Below are 21,381 nucleotides of genomic sequence, written 5' to 3' on the forward strand. Positions count from 1 at the left end.
TGATCGTGGCGACATCAGGGGCAGTGGGGATCCCTGGAACTATCGATGGCCTGAAGCCGCCTGGGTGAGAGGTAGGTCATGTGCATTATGTTATAATGGATTTGTTTGAAGCAATTGCATACCGACACCTTCTGCACACTCTCGTGGATTTTTTTCCCAGTCCCGTGATGTGATCTCCTGCGGACACTCCCGCTGCCATTTTTCCTCTATTTTTAAGGGTCCAGTCTTTTTGTCTTCTCTCAGGGCCCTATAGAGGTGAGTAACAAACCTCCGCCCCCAGCCATGGTTATCATAGTGACCAGGGTATGAGTGTGCCCCGGAGACTCCGGGAACGAGGGCCATAGCTGCCGCGCCGTGGCCGCTATTTTGGAAAATTGCAGGAAGTGTCCTGAACCCAGCTCAAAAGTCGCCATCGCCTCCTGATAGGTAATTAATTTGTTGGCTGGGTAGAGGTCAGACAGCATAAGACAGACCCATCCTTCCATTTACCCGTTGACATTACCTGGCCAATTTGAGCGAAGGGCAGCATAAGCCAGAAATCCGCTTCTGGGGCAAACGGCCTTTCCCGGATCAGTCTTCGTACCACTCGGTTCCATATTGCAGCTAACAGCCGCACCAATGGAGAACTGTGTTCCTGTTGCCCCCCCCCCTCCCCCCGCCCGTTAGAGAAGTGCACCCAACTGTCGATCCCCATACGTGCCTGCCAGTAAGGACCTCTCCCAGGAGGGATCTGTGTCCAACCAGGCTATAGCATGTTGTAGTCTGCGGCATTTGATACAGTCTCTCACTTCATTCTAAGCCATAAACTGTATGAGGCTGGCATATGTGAGAGTGCCTTGCTTTGGCTCAGGGATTTTTTAGACAACCAAACCCAAAATATCTGTCTTGACTCCTTCAAGGCACAAAACCTTAAGTATCAACATAGGGGTTCTACGGGGGTTCATGCCTGAGCCTGACTCTTTTTAATATTTCCAATATTCACATGTCGCCTTTAGCACAGGTAGTTGAAACATATGGATTTGAGAGCATATCCTATGGAGATGATACGCAATTGCTTACATCCTTTTAACCTGACTCCAGGAAAGTCCACTTGCAGTTCTCCCACTGTATGCGCAAAATTGCGACTTGGATGACCAATAATTATCTCCAGTTGAACGGAGATAAAATGGAGATTCTTCATTTTGGCAAGGCTCAGGATATTTGGTCAGCTGGCTGCTTGGGCTTGGCCCAGCTCCTGTTTGTAAGCAGATAGAAAAAAATCTGGGCTTAAAAATCGATCAATCCCTATCGTTGAAATCTCAGGTTGACTATCTGTGGTACTTGCTATGCCACCATGCAGCTCTTAAGGAAGACTTTCCAGTGGCTTCCCTCCAGATCTAGGCAGTCTCTAGTCCAGGCTCTCATTACCAGTCGCCTGGATTACTGTAATGCAGTTCTTGAAGCAGCTAACAACAACTCGGTAACAAAACTCAAAGTGGTACCTAACATTACTGCCCGGCTTATCTGTAACTTGCCCCGCTGCACCTCCATGGCGTCTATCTTAAGCGACCGTAACTAGCTACCCATAAAACAACGGCACTGGCACAGAAGCCCTTAATCAAGGCCTTGCCCACCTATTTGCATTCCAATCTTTGCTGGTATCAGCCCTCTCAGTTTTTAAGATCTTACAAAATGTCCTACTAAAAATACCTCGCATCGACAAGGCCAGATTTGGCAGCAGATCATTCTCCTATTTGGCACCATCTATTGGAATAAACTTCCATTGTCAATTCGGCTATGTGAGGATCATGCTAAATTCAAGAAGCTATTAAAATATGGCTGTTTAATTTGTCTTTTTTTATGTCGTAATTCTTTATTGAAAGATTAAAGGTACATACATTCATAAAAGTATAATACATTATAGTAGACCCATAAAAGTCTTTTTAAGCCTCTGGTGTCTGTTCATGTTAACCTGTTGTGCCTAGTGCTGAGATACTCCTCTGGGAGTGAGTTGTGCAAGAAAGCAAGTTTCCATATCATATGATGACGACTGTTAGACCTGTAGCAAACATTGCTTTTACCGTGACTGCAAGATAATAAGATTTTGCAGCAAAAGAAGCTAGGAGCCTAGCTGGAAGCACCTATTTTAACACAATTACTGGGAGCATTTTGAAGATTTTTGTGAATTTTGAGGGGATGTCCCCAGAGCCGGGATCACTCCAAAAGACACAAGAAAAGAAAAAAAGTTGCTGATGCCACAATTAAACTGCCCATTGTACAGCGCTCTGCCGGTCATTTGCACAAGTTCTGTGCAGTAATCCTTATCTAAAAAGAAAAACACTTGCAAATTATACACATGCCTGAATACTATCACTTCTCCTATCTTTGATTAACGATACTTCAGATGCAGAGATAATTCCAGAGTGCATATAATTTACCAGTTAAGTACTGCACATTTTGAAAAGAACGTCAGAAAAGTACATCATGTTTATTATTTCAGGAGACTTGACTATGTCTGTAATTGCTATTATATGCACGGCATTTGATTATTTGTCAATCAAAACTTGTTTGGGGTCACCACAGAAGGTGTCAAAAGCCAGGGAAAAGTTCTGTATTAGCATGGGAAACTATTACTTTGAGAGGCACACATAAAATCCGATTTGCCCTTGTTAATCCTACAAACTGCAGATTATTTAGGGAGTTGCCGGAGCAAGCCCAGCAGACCAGCATTGGTGTAACATTAGCCCCCGCAGTTCGGGGTGTGGGGGGCGAGTTCCGAGTCCCAGGAGGCTCTCTCAGCAAAAGTGGTAGGCGGTGGGCCAGGGTCCCCCTCCATGTACTTTGCGGGAAAATGCCCCCCAGTTTCGTTACGTCACAACAGATCGGAGTTACAACAGCACAAAAAACCCCAAACCAGACCTCCCGAATCATCTGTTTAATCCAATTTGATGTAAATTCTGCAACCATACAACGTACCCATCTGTTAAGAAATGGATTTATATACTTTAATTTTACCACCAAAAACATGCTTCTGAAACGTTTATGCACATTTTTTATGTACGGTTAACTGGACTCGACATCCTTCTTAACGTCTACTGTCCCATCCAGTCTCCAGACATTCAATTCTTCTTTCAAATGTGTGTAGAATTCCTCTGATATCCCACAGTTTGGAGTGTAGAGCTGCAAAGAGGTTGAGTTTGTTTAACTCCTGTAGTGATGCTGCCATTTTGACGCCATGCTTTGTAAGGCAGTCAGGTGCACCACAGGTTTCTGGCAGATTCCATTTAAACAAAACATGTCTACTAAGGTTGAGGTCCTTTTCAGCTATAAATATGCCACTGTTGGCACGATCAAAACAAAATATCTTTGGATGCTCTGCCAACAACAGTTGTGTAAATGTCTCCATCAGTGGTGAAAGATTCCAGGACGAGATCATCTTGCTTCCAGAACTTGTTGATTGGGTTATTGCAACAACTGCCATTTTCCATGAGTCGGTATTCAGTTTCTCCAATTGTTAAAGAACACAAATGAAAAACATATGTAATCTGAGTCCTGTGTCATGAGGGTCAAGAGTCTGCTCATGTTGAGGGTCACCGTCACCAGTCCTTCACGCAGTTTCTTTAAGGCAGTGGTCTTCAAACGTTTAATTGCCACCCCCCCCCCATGGAAAAAATATACAATTGGGTCCCCCTCAGAATTTCTCACAATTATTCTATTAAATTGTCATATTTAAATGTGTCTATACTTAAACATTGCAGTGTAGTTCTGTTACCATTTTAAAAATGTAATCAAATACATGTCTCCCAAACATACTATTCTGGTTAGGCAGGGCTTACTAATGTAAAAGTATCCACAGTGTGATCATTAGATAAGGTCGTGGGGATTTTGAAGAATATTTGGATCGCCTTCTCTTTTGACACATACGGCCCACTCCCAATTTGAAAGATTACGAAGAACAGGGTCAGACCCAATGAAGTCTAAGGGACCTGGGTAGTTGTCGTTATAAAGGGAAGGGGTCCCAGACAAAAAGACAGATTATTATATACACTTATAACATCTGAAGAATTCAAAGTACAAAGTTAATGAACGCAAAAAAGTATTTAATCAGATTTGCATGAATACCTTTTACTGGTTGAAATTCATATCATATTTAGTTAAACACATTTCAAATTGATATTAGATATACGTGCCCACATTCACAACGGGGAGGGGGGAAGTGAAGGATGTGTTAAGGGTAGGGTAGGGTCAAAGGGTATTGCGATTCATTCTGTGACAAGTTTTAATCACAACTCGGAAAATGAGTACACGTGGTCCCTATAGCCAGAGGGCCACAATATAAGGCTCTAAAGAGAGTCCAACATTTTTAACCAATGCACCGAACCAAACTCCGCTTCAGCCGATAGGGTCTTGTTGGGGTAGGAGATTGGTCGTAGTTATATTGTCGACGTTTCGACCCGAACTATGTGTAGGGAAATTGTCCTTACGAGGCGGGTCTTCTTCAGGACAGAGGGGTTGTGGGTGGGCCACCTCCTAAAAGGTTATGAGGTTCCTCAAAACTTCTGATAAGTTGGCCAAGATCTTTCTTGATAGTTCATCCCGGCACCACTATGCTGTGATTCCCATGTTAGATGCGATCTATTCAATAATTGAAGCTATTCCATGGATTGCTTTTGAACAACAAATTAAATTGTGTAACGGCGCACTAGCATGCACTCATCATGCAGACCGAATGATTCAGTTAGTTGCATAGAATTATTGAAGATATACTGTTATTAATGTATTGGGTAAATTCGTATTATGCCACCATTCCCTTCTGATTTAAACAGGGGGGCGCGTCAGTCTGACTCGGGCGCCTGAAATGGTGTCAGCGAAATAACAAGGGAGTGCATCAGTCTGAGTCGGGCGTCTGAAAAGGATTCAGCAAAACAACGGAGGAAATCCGTGGGTAAATGCCTGTAGCTCCAAACAGTGTTGCCGCGTTTACTTCATGGTAGATAGTGTGGGGCGCCTGAAGAGAATTCAGCAAAAAGACGGAAGGATTCCGTAGGTAAATGCGTGCAGCTCCAGGCAGTGTTGCCGCGTTTACTTCCTGCTCGATAATGTGGGGGTGGAGCTACCAGTCTAGATTATCATGGAGGTCGAAAAAAACGCGGCAACACTGTTTGGAGCTACAGGCATTTACCCACGGATTTCCTCCGTTGTTTTGCTGAATCCTTTTCAGACGCCCGACTCAGACTGATGCACTCCCTTGTTATTTCGCTGAAACCATTTCAGGCGCCCGAGTCAGACTGACGCGCCCCCCTGTTTAAATCAGAAGGGAATGGTGGCATAATACGAATTTACCCAATACATTAATAACAGTATATCTTCAATAATTCTATGCAACTAACTGAATCATTCGGTCTGCATGATGAGTGCATGCTAGTGCGCCATTACACAATTTAATTTGTTGTTCCAAAGCAATCCATGGAATAGCTTCAATTATTGAATAGATCGCATCTAACATGGGAATCACAGCATAGTGGTGCCGGGATGAACTATCAAGAAAGATCTTGGCCAACTTATCAGAAGTTTTGAGGAACCTCATAACCTTTTAGGAGGTGGCCCACCCACAACCCCTCTGTCCTGAAGAAGACCCGCCTCGTAAGGACAATTTCCCTACACATAGTTCGGGTCGAAACGTCGACAATATAACTACGACCAATCTCCTACCCCAACAAGACCCTACCGGCTGAAGCGGAGTTTGGTTCGGTGCATTTGTTAAAAATGTTGGACTCTCTTTAGAGCCTTATATTGTGGCCCTCTGGCTATAGGGACCACGTGTACTCATTTTCCGAGTTGTGATTAAAACTTGTCACAGAATGAATCGCAATACCCTTTGACCCTACCCTACCCTTAACACATCCTTCACTTCCCCCCTCCCCGTTGTGAATGTGGGCACGTATATCTAATATCAATTTGAAATGTGTTTAACTAAATATGATATGAATTTCAACCAGTAAAAGGTATTCATGCAAATCTGATTAAATACTTTTTTGCGTTCATTAACTTTGTACTTTGAATTCTTCAGATGTTATAAGTGTATATAATAATCTGTCTTTTTGTCTGGGACCCCTTCCCTTTATAACCACTCCCAATTTGAAGGCCCCTGCTTTAAGGACTAAAGCCAAGAGGTGGGAAGGGAAGATACCTGGCAACCCCTTTGTGACACCCGTTGTATATCTGAGGCCGAATGCAGTTATGAACTTTGTTGGCTGTAGCGGATATTCACGGGAAGACCAGTGCAAATTCAAAAACTAAAAAATGAAAAAGCCTGGAGTAGGAAATGTAGGACTCTTGTGCTTGATCATACGCAGAATCAGGCACAACAAACAAGAAAAACGACTTGGCTTTGATTGAGAAAATCAAGAGAAAAATTTCACAGCAGAGTCTAAGTGAAATCAAATCTTCATTGCAAATTTGAATCATTTCACATCTGTATTTGAACTCGGATGTCAAGCAGGAGTCAGTGCCCAGACATCATGCTCTCTGCTTTCATTTGATTTGAGGCAAAGCAACTAACAGCCTAGCTCAAGAAGGTAACAGTTTCACTAGTCACCTCCCACTCCGTCACCTGATTAGAATACCATATCTACATATACAAAAACACTAAATAAAAAGGTATCTTCCTCTGTTAGCCAATGAGATCTCCTTCCTGCCCTTTTTAGTAACATAGCCAGATTATGTTAAGATTTCCACGAGGACACCAATTAATTTATTCGGAAAATATTCCACCAGTAGTTTTTCAGCATCCTAGTTCAGACTTTATCTGAAGGGTCGAACCATAAATTTCTCATTGTTGAAAGTGTACATTTCATTCAGCGAGTAAAGCGATAGTATTGTTGTTTTTAGAGAGGAGGGAGTAGCCACACATTCTCAATATTTTTTTTGTATGTCCTATCCATGAACATATCATGTTTTACATCATTAAATGTGGAAATAGATTGAATTGCCGCCTTTCATTGCTTTTAGATGGGTGCAGAGCATGGGCTTGGTCAAGCTACCAAGCAATGACAGAGGGGTACCTTAAGAAGTTTTGGTTCATCTTTGCTATCGAATAATCTGAGTCCAGGTGAAGTAAGAAGTCTGGTGTGAATTCTTTTTTCTCTCACCTTGCTGTCTAAAGGCTACTGAAAACTTTTGCCGCCTTGGAATCAATGCAGTGAGTTCTATGACAATAATCTGTTATCTTATACAGCTGTAGACGGAAGTTGCGTTTTATAGGGACCTTCATGAGTGTCACTAGATCATTTGGATATCTGCATGCTAGCAGTTCACAGGAGGGTACACATAATGCTACTCAAATAATGCTAGTGTTATCACAATTCCTGAATTAACTTTACAACGTGTGCTGCCCCTTTCTTTGGGTCTTGTTGAGTTATTGCTACTTATTTTCTTACTGACATTTTAAAAGGATTGTTTTCTATGTTCGTTCTTAAAGTAACTATTGGAAGGAGAATAACGGTCAGATTTGTGTTCATCCAGATGCCATACAATGTCCTGAGATTTAAAATCAAATGTAAAACCGTCTAACCCCCATCCACTGTTTGGGATTTAAAAGACAAAATTTTGTTGCCATTGGAGCAGCAGCACAGGCTTTTTGCACACCTGATGTAACATTGATAGGAAGGAAATTGGAAGTACAAGAAATACTATCAATACCAAGTACTCCAGAGGGCGTGAGATGCCCCACAGGCCTGTGCTGAGCCACAGTAAAGAGCTCCATCAATAGCAGCTCTTAGGAAGGCAGCATGTCCCCATGATAGACTGTGCTACTTCTGCAAGTGGGTTTGCACTTGCGGCCTTTGGTGCAAGGCTGGTAATAGGTAGTTCGGTGAGGTTTACAGGAATTCAGGTCTCTGGTGCCTTGTTTCTAAGCGGCAGCCATGCTGCATTGGAACTATTTCATAATATTCCTCATGTCTTATCCATCACTTCTCTCTTACCAATCCCTGCTTTCGCAAAGAGCAATGAGAGTATCCCTCTTCCTGGCGCAAGAAGGCAGCATACCCTCCACAAAAGCGAATTCATACAGGGTATCGTAACATGCAATGCTTCCAATTAACCCCTAGGAGCACATTTGGTCTTCACTGTTCCCACATTTTTTTTTACTCCAGCTGTATTCCCAAAGGAGTTGGTGTTCTATGCTCAGTTGTATTTCTGGATGTGTTTGCGCCCTATGCCCACCTGTATACCTGAAGGAGTCTGTATCCTGTGTCCAGCCTAATTCCTGAAGGTGTTCGTGTCTTGTGCCCAGCGGTGGCGTTGGTGTCCGATGCCCAGCTGCATTCCTGAAGGTGTTAGTGTCTTAAAACCCAGCTGTAGTGCTGAAGGTGTTGGTGTCTTACATGTATCATAACAAAGTATAGCTAGGGGTCAAAACAAATGATGCATCCTGAGTGAAAACCTCCTGTAGTGTGAGTGAAAAAGGGATGAAACTAGGCTAGTCGTGTGTTGTGAACAATCACACAACTAGTCCCACAATGCTGTGAGAAAAGTTCCCATCAGTCACCACACGGATCCGCCCTTCATCATCTGGGATTCCCCACTCACAGGGATGATCGTGGGACCCGTTATGGATTGGCCAGATGTCTAAGCCTAATCCTATATATGGTACTCAATATGAGCGGAATACCAAATATGTATTGTAGTGACTGAAAAGCAGTGCTAAAAAGTGAGGTGCAAAGCGAATTAAGTGCAAATAGAGATATAAAATTAGGTGAAGAAGAGGGAACCACTTTATTCCAGTCCTCTTCAGTCCTAAGAATAAGAGAGTGCGTAGTGGACTCAACAAATAACCACTATACTAGATGAAAGGTCGACATGTTTCTGCAAAATAGATCCACGTGGTATCCAGCTGCTTCGTCAGGACCATTAACACTACTGCTTTTTATTAAAAAATAGTGAATTCAAAACAAAGGTGAAGGAATAAATTACCACCACAAACTTGGTGATAAAAGAATCTCTCCTACCAATTTGGCAGGAGAGAAAGACCCACCTCACCTGGCTACAGCGCAGGTAAAACAGGGCACCGCTCTATCCGTCGGTACCCTGCGCGTCCCTCTGGGCTGACGTGGGGTGTCTTACACCCAGCTGTATCCCTGAAGGTGCTGGTGTCTTACACCTAGATGTATTCCTGAAGGTGTTAGTGTCTTACACCTAGCTGTATTCCTGAAGGTGTTGGTGTCTTACACCTAGCTGTATCATTGTAAGTGTTTGTGTCTTACAGCCAGCTGTATCCTTGAAGGTGTGGGTTTCTTACACCCAGCTGTACTCCTGAAGGTGTTGGTGTCTTACACCCAGCTGTATTCCTGAAGGTGTTGGTGTTTTACACCCAGATGTATTACTGAAGGTGTTAGTGTCTTACACCCAGCTGTATTCCTGAAGGTGTTGATGTCTTACACCCAGCTGTATTCCTGAAGGTGTTGGTGTCTTACACCCAGCTGTATTACTGAAGGTGTAGGTGTCTTACACCCAGCTGTATTCCTGAAGGTGTTGATGTCTTACACCCAGCTGTATTCCTGAAGGTGTTGGTGTCTTACACCCAGCTGTATTTTTGAAGGTGTTAGTGTCTTACACCCAGCTGTATTCCTGAAGGTATTGGTGTCTTACACCCAGCTGTATTACTGAAGGTGTTAGTGTCTTACACCCAGCTGTATTCCTGAAGGTGTTGATGTCTTACACCCAGCTGTATTCCTGAAGGTGTTGGTGTCTTACACCCAGCTGTATTCCTGAAGGTGTTAGTGTCTTACACCCAGCTGTAATCCTCAAGGTGTTAGTGTCTTACACCAGGCTGTATTCCTGAAGGTGTTAGTGTCTTACACCCAGCTGTATCCCTGAAGGTGTTTGCATCCTATGGCCAGAAGTGCACCCGAGCCACAAGCTCCACAGAACTCTGGCCGGAGAGCTCCTGATTTAGTTCGGAGGGCGCCTCTCCATATACCTTATAGGGGGGCCCCCCTCAAGTTTTGTTACGCCAGTGAGTCCTGCTATCTTCCAATCTGCGATCAACTCTCTTCATCTTCTTGTCTACACCCCTTAATTTCGAAGCGATCACAAAAAGGTCGTTTTTTTTCTGCTTGCGGCTTTTCTCCTTCATCTTGTATTTCCTAAAGCCTTCCTTTTAATATCTTGCAGATACGACAAGACACACAATTTGGTTTCCAGAAAAGAGAGTGGTGAAATCTTTTTTTTATATGAAAATAAAATAAAATAAAAAAGGAATATATAAATTCATTTGTGACCACATTTCAGCGCAATGGTAATCCACAAATAAATGTATAAAATGTCCATCAGGAACTGAGTGAATATGAATAATTGTGCAGGTAGCATGAAACAACAAATATACACAAAAGGTTTTCTGGAGCTTGCTACGGTGGAGCTCCACGCCTCCACGTAGCACCTGAGTGCCGTGCTGCTGCCCCTCCCCCACACGAGATACGCGATGGTGGAAGGCGTTGGCGTTTGTTTCCCGTAGCGAAGAGAAAGCAGCGGTTTCGAACCAGGGTTCCCAGAGGCTTCTTCTCGGTGCCCGAGTCAAACTGGACATTATCGTGAGGAAGTAGATTAACGGCCTGATTTAATAATGCTGCAACACTGAGGAAGCCACGCTGAAGGAGCAACACTGCTTTTCCCTGAGGTAGAGAATGGCGGCTCCACCGTGAACATTCTCTCTGTTGGCTAATACGGCGTCTGCACTCTGAGGGGAGCCTGCATCTGCATCTTTGAAAATCGCGGTAGGTGCAGAGGAGACACGCTGTGTATTGTTTCAGCAACTAGAAGCTGGTAGCCCTCTTTTGAACACTTTCGTTTTGGAGAAAGTAACTTTGTTGTGATATTGGATGGTAACCCCCGGTGGCTTTCTTTTTTCACAAACGTCTTGACTCGAGTTGCGGAGCAGGGCTGAATTAGGCTGTGATCATCACGCCACCTATTTGAGGAAAGTGAACGGTGGCTTCTACTGATTATTCCTAATATTCTGAGGGGAGACTGTATCTAAAAATACGAAGAGTGTTAAAAACTGTTAAAAATTTTGAAATACGAAAGGAAACAGAGAAGATAACGTTTTGGTTTGTGTCAGTAATTAGCAGTCACTGGTCTTTAATGGAGCTATCGCTTGGAAGGAACATTGAATATTGGAAAATTTTGTCGAAAATTACAAAGAACAGAGAAGCAGAGGAGTAAGATCATCCGGGTCGATATAGGTGTACACAAGCTCTGTGCACAAGAGCTTGTAAGTCTACTTAAAAAACATTTATACTGTTGCTTTGAAGGAAAACAGAAGTCAAAAAGGGTTTGTTTTTTTCGCAGAGTAAAAGAAAAAAAAACTGTGTAAGTCTCTGCAATATCTCTGCAAAACCTCAGCAATATCTTTTGTGATAGTTCTTTGCAATAACTTCTTGAGGAGTGGTCTTTAACCCGTGAAGAACTGAGCTACTGAGTTTCTGAGATTCTGCTGGGATGGGGAAGATCTTAAATGCGCGCAAAGCTAAGCAACGCCGTCAGCAGGCAAAAGAGGCTGAGGCTATGGCTATATTAACAGATGGAGGTAATATAAAGGAGGTGGATTAAGCGCATTCATCGGACTGCTCAGAGACAGAGGATGTATTAACAGAAGATTTAGTGCATCTGAGTGTGGGGGACAAAGTTGCAGAGTTCCATAATGGTGATAAGTCTGATATCCTTGCTTCACCTCAGCCTCTCGCACAACCACCCCCTCCGCCCAAACAATTTCCTCTGTTTGTAAAGAAAACTCTTCCTCTTGTGACCAATAATGTGACCTCAGAAACAGCTCAAAATGTGGCAATAACCCAGGATCACTCAGCTTGTACAAGGGATCCAAGTCCAGCTGTCAGCTCCTCTATGATTTCAGCTTCGTCTGCACAACTTGGCTCAGCAGCATTCACTTCCACGTCTATTTTAGCATCTGACTTAAAGCAAATAACAGTTGATTCACTGGACTCTGTGGCTTTAGGAAAAGAGGATTCAATGAGTACAGTATCTCAATCCCCATCTATATCTGACAGAAATCTTGTGGCCGAGGTGGCAGGCTCCACAGCCCCTGTACTAGAGATGGATACGGAAACAGAAGAAGAGATGAAGATGTCCGTAAAAGACATGCTAAACTTAATATTAGACGAACTAAGAGAGATCAAGAGGTCACAAAATGTGGAACTGTCAGCAATCCATCAGAGGTTGGACAAAATGGACAAAATTGAAGAGCTGGTGTCCACTTTTCCAGCTCGTCTAACTGAGGCAGAGGAAAGGATTTCCTCTCTTGAGGATCAAATGGTTGTAGTAAATAAAGAGACTGTAGACGTATCCAAAACATCTAAGGCTCTTGAGAATAAGCTGGATGATCTGAAGAATTACAATAGAAGATCCAACCTACGCATAGTGGGGGTCCCCGAAGGAATTGAGGGGTCAGATATGCTCCAATGGGTTTCTACATTTCTCCAACAGGGGGTGATACCGGAACACAAAGGAGATTTAACGATCACCAGAGCTCATCGAATTCCTGCCCACCTCCCCTCGAATTCCACGCTACCTCGGACTATTCTCATTAACTTTGCTGATTTTAGGGTTAAGGAGCAAATTCTATCCAGAGCAATTCGGCAGAGACAGTTCCCGGTGAATGCCACAGTGAAATGCCAGATTTTTCTCAGATATGTCTGCGGTGGCTGCAAGACGAAGGAAAGAATTTGTTAAAATTCTTCATCTTTTTAAAGCCCATGGGGCACAAGCAATGATAGCTCAGCAGTCAAAACTTAGAGTGCTCTTCAAAGGCAAATTCTATATGCTATTGGATGTAGAGGCAGCACAGGAGTTATTGCATGGGATTCAAAATGGCTAAATTCGAACATAAGATAGACTACTTGCATGAGACTTTTTTCAATGTTTTTTTTTTTCTCCACTAGATGATTTATTACATACACTATGTTGGGGTGGGGGCAGGGCAGGGCAGAAAGGTTGAAGAGGTGTATCAACACGACACCTCAAATGGAAGGGAGAGGTTCCTGTGGCGTGCGTGGAAGGAGGGAGGCAGAACAAGGAGGGTGCCACAGATGGAAGAAGAGGGAGGGGGGAAGGTCAGGGGGAAAATATTAAAAAATACAGTTCTTGGCAAAATTCTATTTTTATTTTCATTTTTTGGTCTGCTCGCTGAAGATAAAAGTAGTCTTTTTATGGACTTTGAACAACTGTACTTTGTTAAAAAAAAAGGGGTACTATATGCAAAGAGGGAGTAATCTTTTTACAAAACTTCAGTAAACACTATCAGAATGGTTAAAAATAGTATAAAAATTGTTTTGTTAAACGTGAATGGCCTAAATAATAAAAAAAATGCGGGCAATAGAGTAATGGGTTTTAACTGAAAATCCTACATTTATTCTCTTTCAAGAAACACACATCCCTCTCTCAAAAGCTGACAACTTTTCTATGTTTAAAGGGTGGGCCTCGTATCGGGGGTTCTCCTTTTTTTCTGAGTCACAGAGGGGAGTAGCACTTTTCATTAATAAGAAGATAGAGATTTTGCAATCAAAGGTAGAGAGTCGGGTCGATGGTGTTGGGCAACATGTAAACTCAAGAATAGGCCTTCCCCTATCACATTTGTAAGCTTTTATGCTCCAGTTAACGATAATTCTGAAATTTATGAGGAAATGTTTCAGTCTCTTTTGTTGGTTGGAGGTGATATTGTGTTTGGGGGGGACTTTAACATACTTATGGACCTGAATCTAGATTCTAGCACGGGTGGTAAAAAACAACTGAAACCTAAAGCATTTAAGACAATCTCGATCAACGTAAGGACTCTAGATCTTGTTGATCTGTGGCGACGTATTAATCCCCATAAAAGAGAATATACTTGCTGGTCGGGGAGATATAGGTCATTTTCTCGTATCAATTTTTTTCTGATTTCCTCAAATTTTAAAAATAGCTATCAAAGAATTCTACATAATTGCTTCTCCGATCATGCATTGTTAATACTAGAATTGATGTTTGAGGAGAGTACAAGTGTTGTAAAACGCTGGGTGTTTAATAAATCATACCTGGCTGATGCAACTTGGGTGACCCTATTGAAAAATGAGATAGATTAATTTATTGAACGAAATATGGGAACTGCTCTTACCCATATGGTATGGGACTCACTTAAGGCATTTATCCGGGGGATTGCTATTGGAAGGGATGCGCGGGAATCAGCTGCTTTTAGGGATACAAATAATCTATTACAGAAGAATATCCAGGATTTGGTAGAACAAATGTATCAGAATCCATCTGCTAGGCTGAATAATTAATTAAATGCTGCAAAACGTGAACTGAGCTTACATTATTTTGAGAGAAGTGAGGAAATATTCAGCAGGCAAGCCCAAAAAACATACGAACATAGTAATTTTACGGGTACATTTTTGGCTTGGCAGGTCAAAGAACAACTGCAGCTAATCTAATTCATTCTCTTAAATCTCCAATTAATGATTCAGATACCTCAGATGCAGCAGAGATAGGACAGTTTATGTTGTCTCATTACGCGAAAATGTATACTTCGCAACATATTACGGATCAAAACAGATTAAATGTTTTTTTAGACAACCATAATCTTCCTACTCTCTCTCAGATGGCGCAAGCAGCAATGGCATCTTCGTTTTCGGAGGATGAACTAAAAGCTGTAGTTAAATCTCTGTCACATGGTAAGGCTTGTGGACCAGACGGTTTCCCTGCAGAATTTTTTGTTATATTTTTCACCTCCTTATCTAAACTATTACTTTTATTATCCAATTCCATGCTAGAAGGTGGCTCAATCCCACCATCATTCTATGACGGGACTGTGGTTAGTTTTTTAAAAAAAAGGGAAGGAAGCAAATGATCCTAACTCATATAGACCCATTACTTTGCTAAATTCGGACTATAAAATCATTACTAAATTACTCTCATTACGTTTCAATTATATTTCTCCGCAACTGATTCATTCAGATCAAAATGGTTTTATCGCAGGTCGACAACTCATCACTAACACTCACTATTTGGTTGAGGCCTCAGATTATTTTGAAACATGTAAGGTGCCGGCTTTAGTTTTTCTTTTAGATGCAGAAAAGGCTTTTGATTTGGTGGTCTGGGATACACTTTTTTTTATTCTACAATTTTTGGGAATTCCCTCACAAATTATAACCTTAGTTAAAAATTTGTATCAAGGTGCAAAAGCCCATGTGCTTATTAACAAATCCATGGTGGGTTCAATTTCAGTGCAAAGAGGGACAAGGCAGGGGTGTCCATTGTCCCCTGTTCTCTTTGCCTTCTTCATAGAACCACTGGTGGTGGCAATCCGGAATTCTATAGATATCATACCACCTGTAGCATCTATGGATAAAATCAAATTATATGCAGATGACATAATGCTTCTCCTTAAACTGGAGATGCATTCGCAAGCAAGGGCTATTTCTGTTTTTGCAGAATTTGAAGCACTAGGAGGGTATCGAATTAATAGGAGGAAAACCGAGATCTTGATCTGTGGTAGTATTACTCCCGAATTACACCCGGATTTTCAAAACTGTATTAATAATAGACCCAAAAGATATTTGGGCGTCTATTTTACGTCATCTGTAAGTGAATTGTATTTTTTGAATTTTGAACCCTTAATAAAAAAAGTTTGGGATCTGTTCTCACGTTGGAATATCCTACCTCTGTCCATTCTAGGCCGGGTGGCATTAATTAAGATGTCAGTTCTCCCCCTATTTAATTTTTTGTTTTCCACTATCCCATGTTCATTACCGGGCTCTTTCTTTTCAAAAATTGAATCTATGTTTTCAGCTTTTGTCTGGGCTAAAAAGACACCTCGAATCGCCATTAATCTATACTACTATAATAAAGGAAGAACTTTCAGCCTTTGAGGCGGGTAAACTTGGGAACCACAGCGCCAATTCACACACCCGATACACTGTTGGAATCGTCAGGGTGTGTAGGCTATATAAATTTTTTTTAAAACGTTATTTAAAAAATTTACAGTAAAAAAAAAGTAGTCCCTCCGAAGTAGCGCTGGCCGCGACGTGCGTGGTCACGTCAGGAGCGAGGAGAGGAGCGGCGTCCAGGAGCGCGACGAGGAGCGGCAGACATGGTGCGGGGGACGAGCGGTGACGTGAGGAGCAGCGAACAGGCCAGCGGACAGGCCAGCGGCGGTGCGAGCAGCGGACAGGCTGGAGGAGCGGCGGCTGAGGTAAGGGAGCGGCGGACATGGCGCTGGGGAGGAGCGGTGACGTGAGCAGCAGCCGACAGGCCAGCGGCGGTGCGAGCAGAGGACAGGCGGGAGGAGGATCGGCTGAGGTAAGGGGACCCATGTCGGGGCAGGCGGGCTGGGCGGGGGCCTGGGCTGTAGGAGAAAAGAAAATGCAGGTGGGGGTCGGGGCAGGTAGGGGACGGGCCGGACGGGGGCCTGGGCTGCTGGACAATGTTGGGGCGGGCGGGGGTCTGGAAAACCTCTTGCTCCCGGACAAGGTCGGGACGGGCTGGTACTCTATATGAAGAAAAAGAACAAGGAGGTCTCGGTCTCCCAAACCTTAGAGACTATTACTTTGCTTATTTTGCAAAGTATCTCTCAAGATTCAAACATTCAATGTCAAGTCAAATACTGTTTATAAATTTCATTTTTGAAACAATATGTAAAGAAGTCAAAATCTCTTCTCCTTATCCATACCCAAATCTCCTAAACTAGTCAGATACAAGGTTTTAAATTGTTTTTTTTTTTAAACGAGACGTCATGTTGAAGAGATACTCACTTTCTCTCTTTAGTTTAAAAACTCCAATTAGTGATGCTATTATAGGTTTTGGTATAAAAATGGGGCCAGAAATTGTACAAAATTGGGTCAGACTGGGGTTTACAGCACTATTGAATTTCGTGGAAAATGAAGCTTGGCTAACTCCTAACGAGATGTTTTTTCTAACGGGGGGACATTTCCTTCTTATGGGTTCATATAATCTACTATATAAAGTTTTTGTTCAAAATGACTTACAGATTAGCCGAGCCTCAGATTTATCTAAGGATATCTTTTGGCCTTAACTATCTATGAAACCAGGAAAATGGAGAAGAAGCCTAGCACAGAGTAGAGAGGAGGACTTGAGTACTAAAGCAACTAAAAAATGGCAGAAACATGAAAGTCTCAACTTAACGGTCAATATGTGGAAAACTTTAAATAAGTTTAATTTCTCGGTATTGAGAGGCGCTAACTGGAGGCAAATGTTGTTGTTTTTTAGTAAATGGCTGCTATATTATACAAGTCCTTGCTAGAATGTTTAGTAATACATCTTCCATCTGTTTTAGATGTTCTCGACCAGATTTGGCTAATTGGTCTCACATAGTAGCCTTGTGCCCCAGAATTGGGGCCTTCTGGGAGGGCATTTTTTCTTTGCTTTCACTTCATGTGCATTGTACGATTATTAATTATGAAAGACTGATTATATTTGGTATTGATCCAGAGCTTAATCTGGTTGAGTCACTGGCAAAACTGATATATATATTATAGTAGCGGTGACTAGATCACTGATTCTCAAGTATTGGGAAACAGATGTAGTACCATCTTTGGATGAATGGTATGAGAAAATGAAGAGAGTAAGGAAGAGTGAATTTATATATGCACAAAGGATTGGGGGACTGCGTAAATTTGAAAAAATATGGGGGACGTATTTTGATTAAATATCTATGTATGTTTTTGGATATTAAATTTCTTCTTTCAGGCTTTATCAATCAATCAATCAATCAATGACACTTATAAAGCGCGCTACATACCCGTAGGGTCTCAAGGCGCTGGAGGGGGGGGGGGGGGGGGGGGGGGTGCCGCTACTGCTCGAACAGCCAGGTCTTCAGCTTCTTCCTGAAGGAGAGGTGGTCTTGGGTCAGGCGCAGGTCGGGAGGGAGGGAGTTCCAGGTCTTGGCGGCCAGGTAGGAGAAGGACCTTCCTCCTGTAGTCGCTCTTCGGATGCGGGGGACGGCGGCGAGGGCGTGGTTGGCTGATCGGAGGTGGCGTTTGGGAGCGTAGAAGTTGACTCGGCTGTTGAGGTAGCTCGGGCCTTGGTCGTGTAGGGCTTTGTGTGCGTGGGTGAGGAGGCGGAAGGTGATTCTTTTGTTGACGGGGAGCCAGTGAAGGTCTCTCAGATGTCCGGAGATGTGGCTGGTTTGTGGGATGACGAGGATGAGTCTGGCTGAGGCGTTCTGGATCCGCTGGAGTCTCTTCTGGAGCTTGGCGGTGGTACCGGCGTAGAGGGCGTTGCCGTAGTCCAGTCGGCTGGTGACGAGGGCCTGGGTGACGGTCTTCCTGGTCTCGGTGGGGATCCACCAGAAGATCTTTCGTAGCATGCGTAGGATGTTGAAGCACGCCGAGGAGACGTTGTTGACTTGCCTGGTCAAGGAGAGGGAGGAGTCCAGGATGAAGCCCAGGTTGCGTGCGTGGTCTGTCGGTTTGGGTGCGGTGCCCAGGGCGGGAGGCCACCAGGAGTCGTCCCAGGCAGAGGGTGAGGGGCCCAGGATGAGGACCTCTGTCTTGTCCGAGTTCAGTTTCAGGCGGCTGGTCGTCATCCACTCGGCTACCTCTTTCATCCCTTCGTGCAGGTTGGCTCTGGCGGCGGTGGGGTCGTTGGTCAGGGAGAGGATCAGCTGGGTGTCGTCGGCGTAGGAGATTATGCTGAGGTTGTGTTTGCGTACGATGGCCGCGAGGGGGCTCATGTAGACGTTGAAGAGGGTGGGGCTCAGAGATGATCCTTGAGGGACGCCGCAGATGATTTCGGAGGCCTCTGACTTGTACGGTGGTAGGCGGACTCTCTGTGTTCTTCCGTCGAGGAAGGAGATGATCCATTCCAGCGCCTTGTCCTGGATTCCGATGTTGCCGAGGCGCCGTACTAGGGTGCGGTGGCAGACCGTGTCGAATGCCGCGGAGAGGTCCAGGAGGATGAGGGCCGCTGTTTCTCCATTGTCCATCAGGGCTCGGATGTCATCGGTGGCGGCGATGAGGGCGGTCTCGGTGCTGTGGTTGGCTCGGAAGCCAGACTGTGAGGGGTCGAGGGATCCGTTCGTCTCGAGGAAGGCGGCCATCTGCTTGTTGACGGTCTTCTCGATGACTTTGGCTGGAAACGGGAGGAGCGAGATGGGGCGGTAGTTCTTGAGGTCGGTGGGGTCCGCTGTTGGTTTCTTGAGTAGAGCGCTGAGTTCGGCGTGTTTCCAGCTCTCAGGGAAGGTGGCGGTGTCGAAGGATGTGTTGATGATGTCTCGCAGGTGGGGTGCGATGACAGCGTCGGCCTTGTTGAAGACGTGGTGAGGGCAGGGGTCGGTCGGTGATCCGGAGTGGATGGAGTTCATCGTGCGGACGGTGTCTTCGATGCTGATCGGGGTCCAGGCGTGGAGGGTGGTGGTGGGGGGTGGTTGTTCGGTCATGGTGTGCGTTGGTTGGTTGTAGAAGCTGTTGTGTATGTCCGCGATCTTGTTGTGGAAGTATGAAGCGAGGGAGTTGCAGAGGTCTTGCGATGGGGTGATGTCGTTGTTTCCTGCGCTGGGGTTGGAAAGCTCTTTCACGATGTTGAAGAGTTCCTTGCAGTTGTGTGCGTTGTTGTCCAACCGGTCCTTGAATGCTGTTTTCTTGGCGGCGCGGATCAGCTGGTGGTGTTTCCGGGTGGCAAGTTTGAAGGAGGTCCTGTTGTCCGGTGTCGGTTCCTTTCTCCAGACTCTCTCGAGGGCACGGCAGTTCTTCTTGGAGCTCTTGAGTTCGTCGGTGAACCATGGAGCCTTCTTGCTGCCGGGTCTGCTAGGCGGGGTCCTCAGTGGGGCGAGTTCGTCCGCGCAGTTGCTGATCCACTTCGTGAGGTTGTCGGCGGCCTGGCTGGGGTTCGCTGAGCTGGCAGGAGGGTGCTGGCTGAGGGAGGTGGCGAGCTGGTCTGCTGTGATCTTGTTCAAGCTTCTGCGGGCGGCCTGTTGCTGGTGTTGGTGGGTCGTCGTTCTCTTGAAGGTGAAGTGGACGCAGCTGTGGTCCGTCCATTGAAGCTCTGTGGCGTGGCTGAAGTCGATGTCTGTGCTGGAAGAGAAGACTGCGTCGAGTGTGTGTCCGGCGAGGTGGGTGGGGGTGGACACCAGTTGCTTGAGTCCCAGGTTGGCGAGGTTGTCGAGCAGGGTGCTGGTGTTGCGGTCGTTGTTGTTCTCTAGATGGAAGTTGAGGTCTCCCAGGAGGATGTAGTCAGCGGAGGGGAGGGCATGCGGGCTGACGAAGTCGGCGATGTCCTCGCTGAATTGTGTGCGTGGTCCAGGGGGTCGGTAGATCAGGGTGCCTCTGAGGGTGGTGTTTGGGTTGGTGTGGATCTGGAAATGCAGGTGTTCGGCGCTGGTCAGGGTGTTGTCGGTGCTGGTCGTGAGACGGATGGTGTTCCTGTGGATGATGGCGATGCCTCCTCCCATCTGGTTGGCGTTGCGGTCCCTCCGGACGATCTTGTAGCCCTCTGGGATAGCGATGGCGATGTCGGGAGCTGAAGAGGCGTTCATCCAGGTCTCCGTGAGGAAGGCAACGTCAGGGGCTGTGGCGTCTAGAAGGTTCCAGAGTTCGATGGTGTGTCTGTGGACGGAGCGGGTGTTGAGCAGGATGCACTTGAGGTGGGTGCTGTTGGTGTTCAGCTTGGCGGGTGCTGGTGCGGGGCTGGTCCGGATGCAGGAGAACTTGCAGGCGTGGCAGCTGAATGGTCCGTGGGTACTTCGTGGAGTGGCTTGATGGCATTCTGGGAGTCGGCCGGTGTTGAGTGCGATGAGGGTGGCGGCGGTGTACGTCAGGCGGGTCGGTCGGGGTCTTCGGGGGCCAGGGGTCCTGGCGCTGGTCGCGATCCGGTCGCGGACGGGCGCAGACGGGCTTACCTTTGGCGCGCCTTCGGCGCACAATCGGCGCGCCCGCTGCGCGTGACCGCTGCGCGTTCGCACGGTCGCCATTTAAAGGCGAAGTGCACGGGTGGGCGGAGCAGCTGGGAGGCGGGAGCGGGGAGGGAACAGAAGAGAAAGGGGCGGGGCTAATGGCGGTGGCGGGAAGCGGGAGCGGGGAGGGAGAGCGGAGGGCGGCGAGCAAACAGGAAGGAGACAGGCACAGATGCACCAAAGGAGTGCAAAACACGAAGAAAAAACGGTACTAAAAATACAGGCAACAATGCAGGTCAAAACGGATGCAAAAACAGATAACAAACGAGCATACGGCAAACAAAATAAACAAGCACAAATTTCGGTCAAAAAAACCGGCGAAAACCAAAGGGGAGCGCTCCAGGCGCCAGCGAGGCCGGCGCTGAGGCAGAGGGCAGGCACTGGGGCACACGCAGCAGCTGGTGGCCGTGCGGCGCGGGGGTGTCCCACAAGTGGGTCACACTCAC

The 21,381-nt window shown here is 45.5% G+C and overlaps 1 protein-coding gene across 1 annotated transcript in view; it reads right to left on the bottom strand.

Annotated features, from left to right (window-relative positions):
- LOC147688550 (sorting nexin-29-like) overlaps window positions 1–21,381 on the bottom strand; it is a 778,635-nt gene that overhangs the window by 741,554 nt on the left and 15,700 nt on the right. The window lies entirely within an intron of this gene.

Source organism: Lissotriton vulgaris, chromosome 10 (genome assembly GCF_964263255.1).
Source record: "Lissotriton vulgaris chromosome 10, aLisVul1.2, whole genome shotgun sequence".
NCBI classification, from domain to species: Eukaryota; Metazoa; Chordata; class Amphibia; order Caudata; family Salamandridae; genus Lissotriton; species Lissotriton vulgaris.